Below are 20048 nucleotides of genomic sequence, written 5' to 3'. Positions count from 1 at the left end.
TAGCTTTGTAATATAATCTGAAGTCAGGAAGGTTGATTCCTCCAGCTCCATTCTTCTTTCTGACTGCTTTAGCTATTCAGGGTCTTTGTGTTTCCATATGAATTGTGAAATTTTTTGTTCTAGTTCTGTGAAAAATGCCATTGGTAATTTGATAGGGATAGCATGGAATCTGTAGACTGTTTGATAGTATAGTCACTTTCACAATACTGATTCATCCTACCCAGGAACATGGAATATCTCTCCATAAGTTTATGTCATCTTTGATTTCTTTCATTAGTGTCTTATAATTTTAGGTGTACAGTTCTTTTGTCTCCTTAGGTAAGTTTATTCCTAGATATCTAACTCTTTTTGTTGCAGTGGTGAATGGGATTGATTCCTTAATTTCTCTTTCTGATTTTTCATTGTTAGTATGTAGAAATGCAAGTGATTTCTGTGTATTGATTTTGTATCCTGCAACTTTGCTAAATTCAGTGATTAGCTTTAGTAATTTTCTGATACTATCTTTAGGGTTTTCTATGTATAATATCATGTCATTGGCAAACAGTGAGAGTTTTACTTCTTCTTTTCCAGTCTAAATTCCTTTTATTTCTTTTTCTTCTCTGATTCCTGTAGGACTACCAGAACCATCATGAATAATAGTGGTGAAAGTGGGCACCTTGTCTTGTTCCTGATATTAGGGGAAATGCTTTCAGTTTTTCACCATGGAGAATAATGTTTGCTGTAGGCTTATTATAAATGGCCTTTACTATGTTGAGGTATATTCCTTCTATACCCATTTTTTAAAGAGTTTTAATCATAAATGGGTGCTGAATTTTGTCAAAGGCATTTTCTGCATCTATTGAGATTATCATATGGTTTTTATCTTACAATTTGTTACATGGTGTATCACATTGATTGATTTGCCTATATTGAAGAATCCTTTCATCCCTGGAATAAACCCAACTTGATTATGGTGTATGAGCTTTTTGATGTATTGTTGAATTCTGTTTGCTAAAATTTTCTTGAGAATTTTTGCATCTATGTTCATCAGTGATATTGGCCTGTAGTTTTCTTTTTTATTTTGCCTTTGTTTGGTTTTGGTATCAGGGTAATGGTGGCTTTGTAGAATGAGTTTGGAAGTGTTCCTTTCTCTGTAATTTTTTTAAAAGAGTTTTAGAATTATAGGCATTAGATCTTTGAATGTTTGACAGAATTCTCCTGTGAAGTCATCTGGTCCTGGGCTTTTGTTTTTTAGGAGATTTTTGATCACAGCTTCTATTTTAGTTCCTGTAATTGGATTGTTCATAATTTCTATTTCTCCCTGGTTCAATCTTTGAAGATTGAACTTGTCTAAGAATCTGTCCATTTCTTCCAAGTTATCCATTTTATTGCCACATAGTTGTTCATAATAGTCTCTTATAATGCTTTTTACTTTGCATTGTCTGTTGTAACCTGTCCTTTTTCATTTCTAATTTTGTTGATTTGATTCTTCTCTTTTTTTCTTGTTGAGTCTGGCTAAAGGCTTGTCGATTTTGTTTATCTTCTCAAAGAACCAGCTTTTAGTTTTATTAATCTTTACTATTTTTTCCCTTTCTTCTTCATTTATTTCTGCTCTGATCTTTATGATCTCTTTCCTTCTAATTTTCTGTTGTTGTTGTTCTTTTTCTAGTTTTTTTTTAGGGTTAGGTTGTCTATTTGATGTTTTTCTTGTGTATTGAGGTAGAATTGTATTGCTATACACTTCCCTCTTAGAACTGCTTTTGCTGCATCCCATAGGTATTGAGTTGTCATGTTTTCATTGTCATTTGTTTCTAGAATTTTTTTTGATTTCCCTTTTGATTTCTTCAGTAACTTGTTGGTTATTTAGAAACATATTGTTTAATCTCCATTTTTTTTTTCTTGTAATTGATATCTAGTCTCATAGCATTGTGTTCAGAGTAGATACTTGATATGATTTCAATTTTCCTAAATTTAATGACGTTTGATTTGTGACCCAAGATGTGGTCTATCCTGGAGAATGTTCCATGTGCACTTCAAAAGAAGGTCTATTCTTCTGCTTGGATGGAATGTCCTGAAGATATCAATGAGATCCATCTCATCTAATGTATCCTTTAATACTTGTGTTTTCTTATTAATTTTCTGTTTTGATGATCTGTCAATTGGTGTGAGTGTGGTGTTAAAGTCTCCTACTATTATTGTGTTACTGTCAATTTCTCCTTTTATGTCTGTTAGTTTTTATCTTATTTATTGAGGTACTCCTATGTTGGATGCATAGATATTTACAATTGTTATGTCTTCCTCTTGGATTTATCCCTTGATCATTGTTTAGTGCCCTTCCTTATCTCTTATAATCTTCTTTAAGGTCTATTTTTTTCTGATATGAAGATTGTTACTTCAGCTTTCTTTTGCTTCCCATTTGCGTGGAATATATTTTTCCATCCTCTCATTTTCAGTCTATATGTGTCTTGAGGTCTGAAGTGGGTTTCTTGTAGACAGCATATATATGGGTCTTGTTTTTGTATCTACTCAGCCAGTTGGTATCTTTTGATTGAAGCATTTAATCCATTTACATTTACAGTAATTATTTATATATATATATATATGTTCCTATTGCCATTTTCTTAATTGTTTGGGGTTGATTTTGTAGACCTTTTTCTTCTCTTGTATTTCTTGACTATATATAAGTCCCTTTAACATTTGTTGTAAAGCTGGTTTAGTGGTATTGAATTCTCTTAACTTTTGCTTGTCTGAAAAGCTTTTTATTTCTCTATCAATTTTGAATGAGATCCTTGCCATGTATAGTAATCTTGGTTGTAGATTTTTCCTTTCCAATACTTTAAATATATCCTGCCATTCCCTTTTGGCCTGCAGAGTTTCTGCTGAAGGACCAGCTGTTAAACATATGAGGTTTCCCTTGTATGTTACTTGTTGCTTTTCCCTTGCTTCTTTTAATATTCTTTCTTTGTATTTATTCTTTGTTAGTTTGATTAGTATGTGTCTTGGCATGTTCCTCCTTGGGTTTACCCTGTATGGGACTCTTTATGTCTCTTGGACTTGATTGACTATTTCCTTTTCCATGTTGGGGAAATTTTCAACTATAATCTCTTAAAAATTTTTCTCATATATTTTCTTTTTATCTTCTTCTTCTGGGACCCCTGTAATTTCGAATGTTGGTGCTTTTGATATTGTCCCAGAGGTCTCTGAGATTATCCTCAGTTATTTTCATTCTTTTTACTTTATTCTGCTCTTCAAAGGTTATTTCTACCATTTTATATTCAAGCTCACTGATTCGTTCTTCTGCCTCAGATATTCTGCTATTTATTCCTATTAGAGTATTTTTAATTTCAGTAATTGTTTTGTTTGTCTCTGTATGTTTATTCTTTAATTCTTCTAGGTCTTTGTTAATTGATTCTTGCATTTTCTCCATTTTGTTTTCAAGGTTTTGATCATCTTTACTATCATCATTCTGAATTGTTTTTCAGGTAGTTTACCTATTTCCTCTTCATTTATTTGGACTTCTGTGTTTCTAGTTTGTTCCTTCATTTGTGTAGTATTTCTCTGCCTTTTCATTGTTTTTTTTTTTTTTTTTTTAACTTATTGTGTTTGAGGTCTCCTTTTCCCAGTCTTCAAGGTTGAATTCTTTTTTCCTTTTGATTTCTGTCTTCCTAAGGTTGGTCCAGGGTGAGATTTGTGCTGAGCTTTTTTGTTTGTTTGTTTGTATGCTTGTTTTTCCTCTGATGGGCAAGGCTGAGTGAGATGATAATCCTGTTTGCTGATGACTGGGTGTGTGTTTTTGTTTTGTTTGTTGTTTAGATGAGGTGTCCTGCACAGGATGCTACTGGTGCTTGGGTGATGCTGGATCTTGTATTCAAGTGGTTTCGTTTGTGTAAGTGCTCACTGTTTGATACTCCCTAGGATAAGTTCTGGAGAAGGCGATGGCACCCCACTCCAGTACTCTTGCCTGGAAAATCCCATGGACGGAGGAGCCCTGTAGGCTGCAGTCCATGGGGTCGCTCAGAGTCGGACATGACTGAGCGACTTCACTTTCACTTTTCACCTTCATGCATTGGAGAAGGAAATGACAACCCACTCCAGTATTCTTGCCTGGAGAATCCCAGGGACAGTGGGGCCTGGTGGGCTGCCGTCTATGGGGTCGCACAGAGTCGGACACGACTGAAGCGACTTAGCAGCAGGATAAGTTCTCTGGTAGTCTAGGGTCTTGGAATCAGAGCTCCCATTCCAAAGGCTCAGGGCTTGATCTCTCCCTAGGATGCCCTCCAACACTGTGCTGGTCTCTGGATCTGCTGTGGGCACAGCTCAGATTCTAATCTGGTCCTACTCCTGTGTGTTCTTGCTTCCAATGTCTATAGTTATCAAAACTAGTGCGTTTTCTTTTGTGGGAGCTCTCAACATCCTTTTATATATCCTATAGACACAGAATATGCCTAGTTGATTGTGTGGATTTAATCTGCAGCTTGTGCAGCTGGTGGGAAGATTTTGGGTCTTCTTCCTTAGCCACACTGCCCCTGGGTTTCAATTGTGGTTTTATTTCCATTTCTGCATGTGGGTCATCCACTCGGGTTTGCTCCTGAGGCTGCTCTGGAGGACTTGGGTCTGCCCCAGTGAGGGCTAGGTGTGGAAGTGGTGCAGCTGTTTAGGTTGCAGGGGTTCTGGCAGCACCAAATTCTCAAGGGGAGTTGGTGGCTAGGGCAGCAGGAAATATTGTGCTCTAGAAGCATATGGAAACCAGTATTGGCCAATGTGCTCCAGTATTCTTGCCTGGAGAACCCCCCTGACAGAGAAGTCTGGCAGGCCACAGTCCACAGGGTCACAAACTTGGACACGACCTAAGCGATGATGTGTATATAGACTCAGGACTTTGGTTGTGGCAGCTCTGCCCCAGTGAGGGTTGAGTGTTAAGGTGGTACAGCTGCTTGGCTTGCTGGGACTCTAGAGGCTCCAAGTGTACAGGGACACGGACTGCGTCCGCTGCAGGAGTTATGGCCCTACCAGAGTCTTTTTTTGAGCCTCTTGTAGCTAGCAATCAGAAGGCCTCTTTGGCCAGTCTTTCTCTGTAGCTCTTCCTGTTCGGGCACTTAGATGGCTCCCTTACCTGGGTTCATTCTCTGTTGTTTGGCTCACCAGCACATAGAGGGCCCCCCCCTGGGTGGGGTCCTACTCTGTAGATCAGTGCATCAGGCACTTAAAGAGGCACCCTGCGTGGGGTCGTACTCTGTAGTTCAGTGCACCAGGTGTTTGATGGGCCTGCCTCTCTAATGTTCAGCGGCCGATGCTGGTGTGTGTGTGTGTGGGGGGGGGGCGGTGCAGAGAGGCTATGGTGATGGCTCCACCCCTATGTGTGACTCAGCAGTATCATCTTGCTTCTGTGGCTGCCTGGCTTTCCTCCACTGGCATTTCCCACCACAATCTCCTCCCTCACACCCCCTCCATCCATCTCTCCACAGTCAACAGCAGCCCTTGCCCTGGGATTGCTCCACAGTCCCTAAATTCCAACTCCCAGTCACTGTGCCTTCTGGTGACCTGCATCCCTCTCTGGGGTATGTATGGCTGCAGCAAGGACCGTCTGATTCTCATTCCATTTAGGCTGCCAGAGATCAGCTGCTTCACTCTCAGCCTTAAATGTTTCTCCTCTGACTCAGACAATTGCCCCACTGTGAGAATCAGACCCCAGCTTCAGTTCCCTCACCCACTGAGGGCAGGTCCAGTCCTACTAACACTCCTGTTTTTCCCCCTAGGTCCTTCATCCTACCGAGTTTTGTGTGGTTCTATAAATTCTTTTCCTTTGGCCAGGTACTCCTGTCTGCTCTCAGCTGGTGTTCTGCATGCACTTCTGTGTCTGAAGGTGTATCCCTGATGTAACTGTGGAGAGAGAGGTACTCCACATCCACCTACTCCTCCACCATCTTGTTCTCTGAAAATGTTCATTTTTAATTGGTATATTTAGATACGAAAGGTGAACTTTCTCACTTGCCCAACAGTCTGAGAAGTGTTTCTGAGAGAGTCTGTAAGTACTGCTTACTTCCACACACAGAACACTGTAACCTAGATTTTTATCCAGACTGGAAGGTCTAATGATGGAGGTGCTTTAATGAAATAGAGATATGAGGAAAAACAAAAGAGTCAAGTCCAACAAAAGCTCTGAAGCCTGGGGTGCAACTGAAGGCAAGTTGATCAAGAAAGTCCCCAAGGCAGGGAACAGGGAGTAAGTTTTTCAGGACAGTGATATCTGATAGTCTATTATAATCTAGTCTGTGTGTTGAGATATGGTCCTCTCTGCTAACTCTAACTTTGAGTAAAATCTATTACATACTTTTCCTTCCAGTGGCATTTCTGTAAAATGAATAGAGTGTAACAGATGGAATTTCTAAAATGATCCCTCAGTGATGCCCCAGCTTAATCTGTAGAACCTGCTTACACGTCTGGATATCACCCCTGTTCTTACGTTATATCATCTAGTGCCCTTGAGATGGGGAGATTATCCAGGTCAGTCTGATCTAATCACATGAGTCTATAAAAGAAGGGAGCTTCCTCTGGCTCATAGCAAAAAAGAAAGTCAGAGAAACATGGAACCTTAGAAGGACTTGCACCATTGTTTGTTTGAAGATGAATGGGGTGAAGTGAGATGGGTTGTGATGGCCCTCAGGAATTGAATGAGGCCCACGGCTAACCTCCAGCCAGGAAACTGGGACCTTCCTCCTATAGCCACAAAGCACTGAATTCTGCCAACATGAATGAACTTTTAAAGTGGATTCTTTCCTGGAGATCAAAGCCAGTGCCATGATTTTAGCCTTGAGCGTAAAACACAACCTAGCTCATGCAAGTATGCACATTTGTGAGCTAATAAATGGTACTGTGTTAAGCCACCAAAGTTGTGGTAATGTGATACAAAGAAATAGAAAACTAACAGGACTCATAATAATGATGGGCCGAAAAAAATGGACATAGAAAAAGAATCATAAGACAGAGTGTAAAAGAGGAATAGAATAGAGAAGAGATGGAGAGAGAGAGGGTTAAGCTGCATTAGAAGGGTTCAAGGTTTCCCACAGTGGAATGATGCTTATCCATTTTATTTAACTATTAAATGAGTATGAGCATCTGACTAGTGTTCAGATTTGAGGGAATAGCCTGTGCCTGTGGGAAAACATATAAAATTATAGACTCCGTTTTATGAGAGTACTGGAAAGTACAGAATTTTCATGACCTGAGGCATGAAGGAAAGTAGAAATTCCCTAGCTGGGGTACATAAATAAAACTGTGTTTGTCCTGCCTCAAAGCAATCTTTTTTTTTTTTTTTTAAACTTGGGAAATTGTGGAATTTGAAAGAGTAAAAACTCGAAACCATAGTTTGCAATCTTGTATTCCAGAGATATGAAATATCTTTAAGATGGTATCAAGTACAGTATCAAGAAAACCTACATGTAAAAGTATGCTCTTGAGTATAATGGGATTACACCTGCAATTGGATAACATTTAGACCACAATATCAAAGTTCAGAATATCAAAATATCTATATGTGCTTTGTGAAGATTTCCTGTTAAACATGGAAAACTCATCACGCATATCCACTGCTAATCCCATGAGAATCTCTACTAAAATGTCAGTTAAAGGATTTTTGAAAAGTAAAAACCTGAAAGTTGTTTCCCCCCACCCCCCAAAAAAGAATGTAGGTGAGAAAGATACAGCAACACAGTGTTGGAAAGCAGACAACATTTGGATGGATAATTATTAAATTATGGGTGGTACTAAGGATCAGAGAAAACTTTAAGCCATCAGTGGGGGAGGCCAGCCTTAAGGCACATTCATGATATAGAGCCCTGGAAAAGCTCCAGATTGAAGGCACCAGGTACAGCTGGATAGCAGGGCAACAAGCGATGGTGAAAACAGGTTACTGTTGAAATGCCTCTGAGACTATATCCCATACTCTGTAGAGTTTCCTACTCCACCTCCCTTCACAGCCAAGGAGTGGAGATTTACCTTCTGGGGATTAGGAGAGACACTTTAATCCTAAGAACACAAGTTACAGATGAGGATGGGATATCATATTGAAAACAGAAGGATTTATTAGAAGACCATATTAAGCAGCCATGTTTCATCCCTTTTTTTCACTAGATGTAATGCTGGAATTTGAATTTATAGCCCAAAGCAGGAGATTCAAACAGGGACTGAAAACAATGGCCTGTTGACTATTTATAATGAAGTCTTTTTTCAACACAGAGACAACTTTCATGTTGTATTGTCTATATCTGCTTCTGTACTATCATGACAGAATGCAATAGTTACAGCAATGAGTATCTAACTGATCAAGTATAAAGTATTTGCTCTCTGGCCTTTTACATAAAAAGTTCGCTAATCTCTGAATTAAAGACATTTCAAGGAAACTGCCTGGGACAAGAGACAAAATCTATAGATGACAGCCGTTAGAGCTTTCAAATGAAATGAAATAGCTAAACAAGTTTATTCTACAATAAAACCACCAGTGGACAAAGCCCAACTATGCAATTTGTAAAGATTTGTATGGAATTTGTAAAGATCTGTGTAGTGCTTCACTTACCATTAAAGAAACACACAAGGATTACAAGATATTTAAATAAGATTTTAATGTGAAATACAAAGATTAGGAAAAAGAGAAAAGGAAGAAATCAGAAAAGAGAGAGACATTGAAGATAGCAGAGGAAAACTACACCCCTCCAAAAAAGGAAAAAAAAAAAAAAAGGTAATAGTTTTAGGAAACAAACTATACTCATTAAACAGGAACAGGAGCTATACAAAACGGGTACTAAGATACGAAAAGTTTACTTGAAAATGAATACACAAAACAATACAACAATAACAAAGACCTGAAGAAATTCTAGAAGATAAAGTTTATAAAAATCTAAGGACAACAAAGAAAGAAAATATCAAATAACTAATTCTAGAAGATAACTAAAAAAAGAAACACTATTTTTTCCAGATTGAGAGGAAAAACTGAGTGCTTACCGAAATATAAAAGAAAAAAAAACTCCATATTTTGCCTAGCACTCTGATACGATAGCCAATTAATCAGCAAGTCTCAGCTTTCCCAACTGAGCAAGTTTGTATAATACAATTTGGAAGAAGCACTAAAATTAGGTCCATATGACCATTTTCTGTTGTAGTCATCTGATTATAGATGTTATCTGTTGCAAGCTCATATTCTTTTTCAAAATAGTTGCTTCACAACTACTCCAGTTACTCATCAATCCACATACTTTAGAATGTTCAATGATAGTGCTGTCTCTCTGAGGCAATCTGGCAGTTGCTTGGTCCCAAGTCTAAAGTTTCCAAAACTGATCCAGAGAAGTCCATTTGCCAAAAAATTAATTCCATGGGAATTATCTCAAAAGATCTATGACAAAATGAATATGAAAACTGATACTTTTCTTCTTTTGTATGCTACAAAGTTAATATTCAAAGCATAATGTTTAGTTAATTTTTAGGGGTCATATTTTACTAGACTTACCTACAATAATGGAGACCTTCTCAAAACCAAATTGGAAGTATGGGTTGTTTTTATAAGAGCTCATTTCTTGGTTCTTAAAAGGTAATCAATCAGAATTTTAAAATTCAATTCAATTGAAAACATGAATTGGATTTATATCTTTAAAAACAATAAGAAATAAAAGAAAATGGGTTCACATTATTTCCACCTCAGTTATGGCTTAAAACTTATTAGAAATATCTCCCCACTTAGTCTTTTGGACTTTGCAAATGCTGCCACTTGAACATGCTTAAAATTAATCCATAAGTATCTTTTCATATCAGCTCATAGTCTTTTGTCTTAACATAGTCTCTATGACTTCACAGGCAAAAAAAAAAAAAAAAAAAAAACAATAAGAAATTTGAGACTAAATCTTGACATCTTTTATTATAAACCTTTCATTATATCTATTCACTCTCAAGTCCTACTCCATGACAGTATCTCTTCTGTCCATTTCTTCCTCTCTAATGCTATAGTTATGATTTCAGCTCGGCTGTAGCCACTTTATTACTAAGCTAGTACATTAGGAACCTGAGAGGTCTCTGTGTTTTGAGTCTCTAATCTGGTAAGTCTTACAAGGTAATTGTATTTTATTTTATTTTATTTTATTTTTAAACTTTACATAATTGTATTAGTTTTGCCAAATATCAAAATGAATCCACCACAGGTATACATGTGCTCCCCATCCTGAACCCTCCTCCCTCCTCCCTCCCCATACCATCCCTCTGGGTCATCCCAGTGCACTAGCCCCAAGCATCCAGTATCGTGCATTGAACCTGGACTGGCATCTCGTTTCATACATGATATTTTACATGTTTCAATGCCATTCTCCCAAATCTTTCCACCCTCTCCCTCTCCCACAGAGTCCATAAGACTGTTCCATACATCAGTATCTCTTTTGCTGTCTCGTACACAGGGTTATTGTTATCATCTTTCTAAATTCCATATATATGCGTTAGTATACTGTATTGGTGTTTTTCCTTCTGGCTTACTTCACTCTGTATAATAGGCTCCAGTTTTATCCACCTCATTAGAACTGATTCAAATGAATTCTTTTTAATGGCTGAGTAATACTCCATTGTGTATATGTACCACAGCTTTCTTATCCATTCATCTGCTGATGGACATCTAGGTTGCTTCCCTGTCCTGGCTATTATAAACAGTGCTGCGATGAACATTGGGGTACACGTGTCTCTTTCCCTTCTGGTTTCCTCAGTGTGTATGCCCAGCAGTGGGATTGCTGGATCATAAGGCAGTTCTATTTCCAATTTTTTAAGGAATCTCCACACTGTTCTCCATAGTGGCTGTACTAGTTTGCATTCCCACCAACAGTGTAAGAGGGTTCCCTTTTCTCCACACCCTCTCCAACATTTATTATTTGTAGACTTTTGGATCGCAGCCATTCTGACTGGTGTGAAATGGTACCTCATAGTGGTCTTGATTTGCATTTCTCTGATAATGAGTGATGTTGAGCATCTTTTCATTGTTTGTTTGCCATCTGTATGTCTTCTTTTTGGTAATTGTATTGAGTCACTCCTTTCTTGAAAACTTTTTGTCAGTTTCTAGGGCTTTTGCAAAAGTTCCAAGATCATTATTATGGTATTCAGTTCAGTTCAGTCACTCAGTCATGTCCAACTCTTTGCGACCCCATGAACCACAACATGCCAGGCCTCCCTGTCCATCACCAACTTCCAGAGGTTACTCAAACTCACATCCCTCGCGTCAGTGATGCCATCCAACCATATCTCATCCTCTGCCATCCGCTTCTCCTCCCACCCTCAATCCTTCCCAGCATCAGGGTCTTTTCAAATGAGTCACCTCTTCGCATCAGGTGGACAAAGTATTGGAGTTTCAGCTTCAACATCAGTACTTCCAATGAACACCCAGGACTGATCTCCTTTAGGATGGACTAGCTGGATCTCCTTGCAGTCCAAGGGACTCACAAGAGTCTTCTCCAACACCACAGTTCAAAGGTATCAATTCTTCTGCACTCAGCTTTCTTTATAGTCTAAATCTCACATCCTTACATGACCACTAGAAAAACCATAGCTTAGAATAGATGGGCCTTTGTTGACAAAATAATGTCTCTGCTTTTTAATATGCTGTCTAGGTTGGTCATAACTTTCCTTCCAAGGAGTAAGCATCTTTTAATTTCATGGCTGCAATCACAATCTGCATTGATTTTGGAACCCCCCAAAATAAAGTCAGCCACTGTTTCAACTGTTTCCCCACCTATTTGCCGTGAAGTGATGGGACCAGATGCTATGATCTTAGTTTTCTGAATGTTGAGCTTTAAGCCAAATTTTTCATTCTCCTCTTTCACTTTCATCAAGGGGCTCTTTAGTTCATCTTCACTTTCTGCCATAAGGGTGGTGTCATCTGCATATCTGAGGTTATTGATATTTCTCCCAGCAGTCTTGATTCCAGCTTGTACTTCATCCAGCCCAGCATTTCTCATGATGTACTCTGCATATAAGTTAAATGAGCAGGGTGACAATATACAGCCTTGATGTACTCCTTTTCCTATTTGGAACCAGTCTGTTGTTCCATGTCCAGTTCTAACTGTTGCTTCCTGACCTGCATACAGGTGTCTCCAGAGGCAGGTCAGATGGTCTGGTATTCCTATCCCTTTCAGAATTTTCCACAGTTTATTGTGATCCACACAGTCAAAGGCTTTGGCATAGTCAATAAAGCAGAAATAGATGTGGTTTTTTTTGGAACTCTCTTGCTTTTTCAATGATTCAGCGGATGTTTGCAATTTGATCTCTGGTTCCTCAGTAACCATGTAATCTGCCATCAGTATCTGATTCTGGCTCAAACACAAACATGCACGCACGCGCGCGCGCGCACACATACACACACACACACACACCCACCCACACACACACACACGCACACACAGTCAGTTTAGACCTCTTAATGTTAATTGACCTTTCCTTACTTTCCCCCTTATCGCTTTCTCTCCTAGAGAACTGTTTTTTCTCCATTTTCTTACATTCAGCCATCTTACCGAAGCAGTGATATAGTGTTGAGATTGAAGGTTGATTGTATGCAGCTCAAATATGGGCTTTAGGTATATTTTAAAAATTGATTGTATGTATATATGTACACACATAAACATGTGTGTTTATATAAATATTATAATCTGTTTGTATATTATATATAATTTTACAAATTACATATAACTATATATCATGTTTATGTATATATAATTTTTCAAAATTTGGAAGGATAGAGATTGTACCAAAAAATCCAGATTTGTGGCTACTTGAGAAATCAGATGACTTTGCCACATAGGGATTCTAACACATGGTTGCTGCTAAGTTGCTTCAGTCATGTCCGACTCTGTGCAACCCCATAGACAGCAGCCCACCAGGCTCCGCCGTCCCTGGGATTCTCCAGGCAAGAACACTGGAGTGGGTTGAGATTTCCTTCTCCAAATACATGGTTATGATTAACCAAAACTAAGGAAAGGTTTTTCCCTTTAAACAGAGCACACACTTTCCCTTTTGCCCTAGTCTCTACCACTCCCCTTCTTCTTATAAATGGCTCCCCAATTTGTTCCTTTATGTCACTCTCCTGTCACCCACAAACCTTTATGCTGGTAACCCCTGCTTCATGTGTGCATGCTACATGCTATGTTGCTTCAGTTATGTCTGACTCTTTGTGACCCCGTAGACTATAGCCCACCAGGCTCCTCTGTCCATGGGAAACCTCCTAGCAAGAATACTGGGGTGGGTCATCATGCCCTCCTCCAGGGGATCTTCACAAACCAGGGATTGAACCTGTGTCTCTTATGTTTCTTGCATTGGAAGCTGGGTTCCTTACCACTGACGCCACCTGGAAAGCCTGGTTGATATGTACTCCTACTTCAAAACATCTCTGATCATGTCATTCATTTGAGATTGCTACTTTCTCTGCATTTCTGTAGATTAAAAAAATACTTCTCTTGCATCCTCTATAGTAACAACAAAACAAAGAAATAAATTCAGTCTATTAATACAACCCAAATCAACATTGGAAGTATTTCTCCACTAATGGCTCTTAAACTCTTTGAGAGTCAAATGAAGTCTCACTTGATATTTTTCCTTCCAAAGAAGTTAGCACAAAGCATGAGTATTTAACAATTGTTTTCTCAAGAGAGTGAATGAATAAATAGTTTCCCTAAAGTACATTTTAAGTAAATTTCAGTACATTTCCATCAAAATGACAAATACATAAATATAGCTCAAAGGAGATTGACATGTAAATAATCATTTGGAATGGAATTGTCACTTATGAATATAATTGAATTTTTGTATTTTGCTTTTTGTAGCTAAATAAATTGCAAAATAAATTTGGTATTCTTCAAATTCTGGTAGTTTCATTTGCACATGTGTTTCCCTCATATTTCCTGCTATTATCTTAATAGAATTCTTGTTTGGACCCTCACAGATCTAGCCATATGGAAACCAGTTGTTATTTGATGTACCTTGTATCATTACTTCAGTGTCTCAAGACACTTTTGTATTCAGAGTGCAAAAACCAGCTCTCATTAGTGGTAGAGTGATTTGTTCAAGGACAGAGAGTCATTGAATCTCACAGAATCAGCCTATTAAACCCAGATTACTTAGAAGATCATAAATCTGGGGGCATTGCTCTTCTTTTAAGCTGGATAAAACCGAGTTTAGTCTCATGGGCTTGTGGTCTCTGATTTGTTTGAGTGGTTTAAGCATCTGGCTCCAAAGAATTAGAAAGAACAGACTAATATTCAATAAATCGATGGGCTAAAATGTAGCTATTCAAACCATAAAAACTATTTAATGGATTACTTGAGAAGTGACAACATAACTCTTGATAGATTAGAAGTTCAACATTCTTCTTCATCATTTGATCCAGGAGAAGAGAAGCAGTCTTTTTAATCCTTACAGTTGTACCTTCATTTCACCTTCTAAATACTCTTGCTTTCGTTTAGCATTCCTCAGCTCTGGAAAAATGAATGATAAGCTCATCAAGAGAATTAAGTGAAGTTGTTGCATATTACTCTAATGGAATTGTCAGGTCTCATTAATAATAGGAATGTATCATTTACAATCAATCAGTTATTCATCGGTGGAAATAGCTAGGCTGTCTTCATTTTTTAAAAATACCATTTTAGTTAGACGGAGATTCTTACTACATGTTTTATAATTGTTTTACAAAACATTTAAAAATTACTGTCATTTTTCCTTTTTTTATAAGAGTTAATTTCTGTCATATCTATGTGATTGCAACAGAATCAGATTAAATTAAAAGATTTAGTTTGGCTGATTTATTCACTACTAAGTGGTTTCTTCTTTTCCTTGAACCTTGGTAAATCAGACAGTAATGTCACAGTTTGAAGGCAGAGGAGTTTAGTATTACTCATTACATTCATGTGTGAAGAATTTAAAATGAGGCACATTGCTAACAATATGAGTATGGGCAGGCAAATATGTTAAATTAGGGGAGTGGGTAAAGTTTACTTTTTAAATCCCTTTGACTTCTGAAAATGTCTACTAAACCACCAAAATTATGAGACTAATCTACTTTCCAATCCAGTGACTTTCTAAGGATTCTGAGCCAAGAAAATATAATTTTGCTTCAATTTTCTCCATCCAGGATAGGAAAAACATACACGTTTCAAGAATGAAGTGAAAATAATTTTCTTCCAAAATGCTGAAAAATATAATTAGTTTTGGTATCTTTGTGGCTATTGTTTACTTTACACATCACTTTAAAGATATTTAGTTACTGGTTTTATTCACTAGTTTTCTGTGTTTAAAAAATGTATGGCCTCAGTAAAATTATGCAAAACATTGGTTTTTTGTAATTTGCCAAGTTATCTGCTATTTTCAGTTAATGGACATGATTAGTAAATATCAAAATTCTTTTGTTTTATTTTAGGTATTTTTTACTGAAGTATACTATACCAATGGGAAAACACACAAACTGTAATTATACAGCTTGTTGTGTATAATTATGTGCAAAATGAGCCATCCATATAACCAGTACCTGGATCAAGCTATAGAATATGACAAGCAACCAAGTATCTTCTCCCAGGCACTACCTTCTGAAAGGTAACAATATCTGAATTCTAACACATTTGTTTGTTTGTTTCTGTTTCTCAAAGTACATTGTATACTTTTTCAGCTTTGGCTTTTCACCTCTCTGTTATATTTATTTTTTTATCTTTTTTTTTTTTAATTTAATTTTATTTTTAAACTTTACATAACTGTATTAGTATATACTTTTTAATTGACTCCTATGATTTCCTGAAGCAATAATCTGCTCATCCTAATGATGTATATAGCATTCCATCGTCCGAGCACAATACGTAGTGTCTGGTTTGCTTCTCCATAGACACATTATAAATAGTATTGTCAGAACACGAGGAAATGTGTCTTTCTATTGGCCATGTGCTTAGGATTGAGATCATTGATCAGATGGTTAAGTACATATTGCCAAATGCTTTTCCAAGGTGATTTTTCCAATTTGTACTCCCACTCAGAGTGTATGACCATTCCAGCTGTTCTACAGTAGTGTCAGCACTTGCTATTGTCTGCTTCTTCATTTCAGCCATTCTTCTGGTGAATAGAGGTATGTGGCGATCTAACTTGTATTTTTCGAATGACTAAGCTAAGCACCTTTTCATATGTTTATTTACTATGCTGCTTGGTACTCTAGAAATTTGAACAAACACCAGTCTCTTACAGATGGATTCTTAACATTAGAGCTCAAACTGTCTTGGTCATGAGAATGAGGCTGTAGTAGTGGATCTGAAGCCTGCATGTCATGGAGAATAAAATCATTAAACAAAAGTATTCCTCCTGTCCTCCCCATTGTCATCGTCTCATCCCCTGTCCTCAAACTCTTGTAAGAGTAGATTGGTTAAGGTAAAGGTGGATTGGGCAGATAGAAAAGAATAAAAGAAAAAAAAAAATGTCATGACGTTCATAATTTTCCTATTGTGGAAAATATGTTTCACTTAAAAATTCTAATCAAACAAAAAAATAAACACTATCTGTCATTACACAGAGCCTCTGGAGTGGAGGCAGGGAAGGAGATGAGGCAGAATGCAATTCTTCCTTGCATTCTGTGGTCTATATATAAGGAAACACACTCTTACAGATATTAGCTAACAAAGACTGGGCTAAAGGAACTCAGATATAACATGAATATGAGTACTTGGGAGTTCAAAAAAAAAAAAAATTGCAAGGCCTTAAAACAATAAAACACCAAACCCAGAGATCAATAATGAGTAAAAATAGCAAGGGCCACACAGAAAAGGATGAGAAACTATTCTCTTGGCCATGCTAGTTTAAATGCCTTAGCAGATACTTAGCAAAGAGTCTTGAAAAATATATTACAGAAAAATTGTATAGGATTTGAAGAATACACACACACACACACACAACTGGAATGAATCAGATATCACAAAAAGAAAACTTGAAGTGATCGTGTTCTTTAGACAAATTATTTCTGAGCCCTTCTTTATTTCATTTATTTATTTCTGGCTGCCCTGGGTGTTCAGTACTTTGTGCAGCTTTCTCTAGTTGTGACACGTGGGGGCTACTCTCTAGTTGCGGTGCATAGGCTTCTCATTGCAGTGGCTTCTCTTGTTGCGGAGCACAGACTTGCGGCAAGTGGACTCCAGTAGTTGTGGTTGGGGGCCCCTAGAGGATGTGGGGTTCAGTAGTTTCAGCATGCAGGCTCAGTAGTTGTGGCTCCTGGGCTCCAGAACACAGGTTCAGTGGTTGGGGCACATGGGTTTAGTTGCTCCACGGCATATAGGATCTTCCAGACCAGGGACCAAACCTGTGTCCCCAGCAGGTGAATTCTTATCCATTGTTCCACCAGGGAAGTCCCTGCTGCTGCTGCTAAGTCACTTCAGTCGTGTCCGACTCTGTGCGATCCCTTAGACGGCTGCCAACAAGGCTCCGCCGTCCCTGGGATTCTCCAGGCAAGAACACTGGAGTGGGTTGCCATTTCCTTCTCAAATGCTTGCAAGTGAAAAGTGAAAGCGAAGTCGCTCAGTCCTGTCAAACTCTTCGTGACCCCATTGACCGCAGTCTACCAGGCTCCTCCATCCATGGGGTTTTCCAGGCAAGAGCACTGGAGTGGGTTGTCATTGCCCCTGAGCTCTGATTAAATACACAGGTAAGCTCAAATGGTCTAAGTGAAGACTTATCCAAGGTGGAGTAATTTAAGAAAGAAGGAAAGGGAAAAGAGATAATTGGGCAGGTGATTTGGAAAGTGAAGGGGACAGAACTAATAAGCCAGCATGTGTTGAACATGATGTGGTTCAGAACTAGAGTGGAAGCACCTATTTGGAAGGAAGCATACAAGCCAGGGAAATCAAATGGGCAGCAATGATCCCACTCAGCAAATGCTGCATGGAGGCATCCGGTGCCCCATGAGGCCCCAGTGATGGCATCATGCAGATGTGGCCCCCGGGTCCCTTCTATTTCATCTTTGTCAAGAAATGTCAAGCATTTCCTATGGAGTCAGTATAAACAGATGCAAGGGGCCCATATAAACTCATCTTTCCTTTCCTTTTTCTCCTTCCCATCCTTTCCTTTCCCTCCCTTTCCCTTTTCTTTTCAAAATATGACTGTCTAAACAAAATCCATGCCTTTTTGTCTTCTGAATGAATCTCCTGTTTGGCATTTTGACAGATGCATTATCTTTTGCCATGTCAGCCTTGCCTGTTCTCTTTGCCATGCCCTTCTCCATTCCTCTTTTAAATACATACTTCTCTATATATATTTTATAGGGGAATCTGGGTAGAAGGAAATCAGGGCTATTTTTCCCATTGGCATGAGTTTGGACATTTGTGGTTGCTGCAGTTGAGACTGTGTCGATTATTGAATTGTATATCAGTCTCTTTTAATGTGATTTCCACATAAAACTGTCCACCCAAACATATACATTTATATATTTTATTTTATATGTAGGGAATAAAGGTCTTTCAGCTCTAAAGCAACAACTGGCAGGTTATGGTTGCTGCCTGCCTACTGAATAGTTCATTGAGAGCACAGTTAGATTAACACAAGCCTTGTCATAACACTGTAATTTATCTTTGGAACAGGATTCATGATGTGCCTATCATTTCCCTCCTCCCACTATTAAACATATTTTCATTCTGTGAAGCTCACTCTAGGCTTAATTCAATTAGTAACTTGGACATGACATCATACCTTTTTTTTTTTTTTTCATTTAAGAATTCTGGCTTGAGGTATAAACTTGCAGCTCCTATGAAATATTTCATGGTGTTAAATTTGATAAGTCTCTCAACACATTCCATAAAAGGGAAAGTTGCCATGATTGCAGTATTTGTGAGGAAGTCAGAATGGCAGGGCAGTCTGCCTGCCTTTATGAAATAGTGTAACTTCTATTCCTCCTCTCTGCCCCTGGGGACTCTGTAAACGCAATCTACCTTTAAAGATAAAAAATATAGATGGATAAAGAAAGAGTAACATTTAGGACAGCAGAACAATATTGTATCAAAGGGCAGTTAGTACTTCCCAGCTTATTACCTGGGTTCCATTTTTCTCTACACTAAATAATGATAATGTTTATTTTGATCCATATAAATCACTTTTCTGTGAATAGTGTGATATTCTATAAGCATCTACCCAGAAGTTCTGCTCTCTGGGATCTTTGAGACAGGCACCTCATCTCCGCTCAACTCACTTCTCCCAAAAGAGTATAATTAAGCAGTAGCTTCTGGCCTACCATATCTGTTTAAAGACCTACAGATCAATGGACCACATCAAGGCAAAAAATCCAGGTTTCATGAATAAATTTCTCCAACCATGAAATTCAAATGGATTCATGTGGATGCCACATAGAAAGCTGGGGTATGAAGCTTCCCAAGTAGAATTGCAGGGAGCAGCTTCAGCATGGAAATAATGACCTGGCAGCAATCGCTCCCTATGAGGGGTAAGTGACAGCATCATGAAGCCAGAATCAGGACTCATTACAGGAAATTCTGAGCACTTGTCTCAGACACTACCACCCCAGGACCCCACGCTTCCTGAGGGAAGGAGTCCAGATGAATACATCTGGGACTTAATAAGCCAAACCACAGAGATTTTGTGCTGAAAAATAGAAAGCAGCAACACTGGAAGTGAGCCAAGGTTACACTAAGGCATGAGCATATCGTATAATACGGATGTCCAAGATGAAATATGGATGTGCCCATATGATGAATGGCATATGGCCAAAACAGAAAACACACCTGCCCTTTGACATTAAGTTCCAGGCATCTACACATGGGAGACATTTCCATAAAGGCAAAAGTGCTCAAGAATGGAAAACAAAATCAATTGAGAAGTTGATTTTGATGGAAACATTAAATGAGTTAAATAGGCATAGGCTGCCTGTTACAGGCAGAAAGACAAACAGTTAAACAAGACCTTGAAGAATTTTTTCTTTATATTCCTAATGTCTAGCAGAGTCCCTTCACATAGCTAGTGTTCAATAAATATCTGTAAATGAAAGAAAAGCTTTCAAATATAGCCATTATTATATAAAAGGAGTCACTGTTCTT

At 38.2% G+C, this 20048-nt stretch overlaps 1 long non-coding RNA gene across 1 annotated transcript in view; it reads left to right on the top strand.

Moving 5' to 3' along the window:
* LOC132345831 (uncharacterized) overlaps window positions 1-16327 on the top strand; it is a 603367-nt gene extending 587040 nt beyond the window's left edge. The window contains exons 5-6 of the long non-coding RNA XR_009495412.1: window positions 15401-15573; window positions 16005-16327. This is a non-coding gene — a long non-coding RNA (uncharacterized lncRNA). The remainder of the gene's footprint in view (window positions 1-15400; window positions 15574-16004) is intronic.
* The last annotated feature ends 3721 nt before the right edge of the window (window positions 16328-20048 follow it).

This window comes from Bos taurus, chromosome 7 (assembly GCF_002263795.3).
Source record: "Bos taurus isolate L1 Dominette 01449 registration number 42190680 breed Hereford chromosome 7, ARS-UCD2.0, whole genome shotgun sequence".
NCBI classification, from domain to species: domain Eukaryota; kingdom Metazoa; phylum Chordata; class Mammalia; order Artiodactyla; family Bovidae; genus Bos; species Bos taurus.
This window is presented reverse-complemented; position numbering and strand designations above follow the sequence as displayed.